Source organism: Quercus robur, chromosome 2, assembly GCF_932294415.1.
Source record: "Quercus robur chromosome 2, dhQueRobu3.1, whole genome shotgun sequence".
Lineage (NCBI taxonomy): Eukaryota > Viridiplantae > Streptophyta > Magnoliopsida > Fagales > Fagaceae > Quercus > Quercus robur.
The window spans coordinates 92,081,436-92,084,079 of NC_065535.1; positions in this window are offsets into that span (position 1 = coordinate 92,081,436).

Below are 2,644 nucleotides of genomic sequence, written 5' to 3' on the forward strand. Positions count from 1 at the left end.
TTTCTTATACTTGTAACCGCTTGATTATTGATTAGTGGATTCTTAGGAATGGTAACCTTAAATTCACCCAATTGAATTTTTTCCTTGAGAAAGGTTTTCCTTATTTGTCAACAAATCACCGTATCAATTTATTTTCCGTTGCATATTAGTTATTTGGTAATTTGTTGGTATCTTCATGATTTGCATGTAATTTGACCTAATTAATCAACTTGGGTAATTGAATTAATTAACCAAGGTCAATCTATCTTAACCCAACAAATGGGAAAATAGGGTCTCCTTAGAAGGAGTGGCAGCATAAGCGGTTGTTAGTTTAGAAAAGAAGCTATTCTCAATTGTTATAGGCAATGTAATTAAATTAATTAACCAGGGTCAATCTATCTTAATCCAACAAATGGGAAAATAAGGCTTTCTTACTTTATGTTTCTTCTTCCAAACTAAGTGAGGAAGGAAATAACTCGTCCAATATACTCTATCAAACCTACAACCCTACAAAGACTCTTTCTACAAGCAATACCATGGAATTTGAGGTCCTTGAACGTATACAGAATATGACGCTCACAACGGATGAAGACGAGGTCATGCCAATCTACTTAGTGAGGAGGGAAAAAGTATTGGAAGAATTCTCCTTAAGCCTTATAGGAAAGTTCCTTACAACGAAGCTAATCAATATATGGGCAGCTAAGAACTTACTATGACCCATGTGGAAGCTAAGGGAGGACCTAAAAATAATTGAAGTGGGGGAAAAGCTAGTACAGTTCAACTTTTCAATGGAAAGCCAATTGATGTGGGTATGGAACAATGGGCCATGGTGTTTCGACGATCACCTCTTGGCGCTTCGACGGTGGGAGAAAGGAATGTTAGTGAGGAATGTCACATTCCCCAAACAACCGTTTTGGATCCAAGTACGGGGACTACCCTTTGATCTTATAAATGAAGAGGATATTGGTCGGAGTATTGGTGAGCTCGTGGAGGTAGATTGCAAAGCCATAAATTTAGATTAGTCTCGATTCCTGCGTATACGAGTGGAGGTCCCACTGAACAAACCACTTAGGTGGGGTGGCCTAGTCCTCAGTCCAGAAGGGGAGGAATACTGAGTGGCGTTCAGGTACGAGAGATTGGTGGGTGGTGCTTTAGCTGTGGCCAAATCGGTTATACCTACAGTGATTGTTTGATACTTGGGAGCACAGCAAATAGGGAGAAGCCATATGGTGAATGGCTCAAGGCTAGAACTCGGGCAAGAATCACGCAACCCAACAAGGATCAATACCATGCACGTCGGACTCACAAGACTTCGAGCGTAGCATCACCAAATTTCGAAACCGAGATGCCCACTGAAACCAATACCGAAAAATCGGCAATTCAACCCGAAATCAATGCTAGCCCATCTTTCACGGATCCAAATTCAAGCCTCATTAAATCCATTACGACCTCTGATCCATTACCATAGTTGGACAAATTGAAGAAGGCAACGGTTTCAAATCCACCAAAACATAAAACCAATCCCATATTTACACCACCTCACACCACGTGCCTTACCACCATACTTACACCACCTCACATAATAGACTCCATGTGCCTTAACACCACAATTACACCCTCACAACAACAAGTCCCAACAGTTACTGAATTAAAAACCCACCAACCCCAAACTATCATGAACAACACCAAAAACCACGAAACACATTTATTCTCGGTCCCAATCACTTACGGCGCAAACCAAATACTCCACCAAACCCTAGTCCTACCCTCACGTGACCAACCCTTACTTGACAAACTAAAAGACCGCAAGCCAATAACCTGAAGAAAAAAAGTCCCCTATCTAGCCACAACACAAAATGCTACCCTAAAACCAAGCCGAGTCAAAGTGGACGCAAAGAGACACAACGAGAGCATTGATCATGGCACGGATGAGACTAAGAGATTCAAGAGTATGGAGAACGCAATTCAAACTGAAATACCAATGGTGGAGGCTCAGGCTCAGCCCTGCCGAGCATAATGATCGCCCTAAGTTGGAACGACCGGGGGCTTGGGAACTGCAGTGCAGTTGAAGTCCTTACTGAACTGGTAAGGAAAAATGCTCCCACAATTTTGTTTCTAATGGAAACAAAATTATCTGTTAGAGAGATGGAACCAATCAAAGCAGATTTGGGTTTCCCTTCCATGCTTGCAATGTCATGTGAAAGCCGAAGAGGGGGTCTAGCACTTCGTTGGAAAGCAGGTGTGATTGTAGACACACAAACTTATTCACCAAACCATATTGATGTGAGAATACATATGCAAGCATCACCACTACGGAGATAAACCGGAATATATGGCCATCCGGAAGAACAGCGCAAAACTAAAACATGGAGGCTTATGAGACACTTCTGTGCTCGTGCATCTCTTCCTTGGATTTGTTTGGGAGATTTTAATGAAATCTTGGCCTCTGATGAGAGGAATGGTGGCGTACGTAGACTGATGGCACCTATGCTTGAGTTCAGACATACACTCCTCCATTACAGTTTAGTTGACCTGGGATTTAATGGATACCACTTTACGTGGAGGAATGGCAGGGAAGAAGAAGCATTTGTTGAAGAAAGACTAGATAGGGCAGTCGCAAAAACGAAATGGAGGGAAATGTTCCCAAGAGCCAAAGTAAGCCATC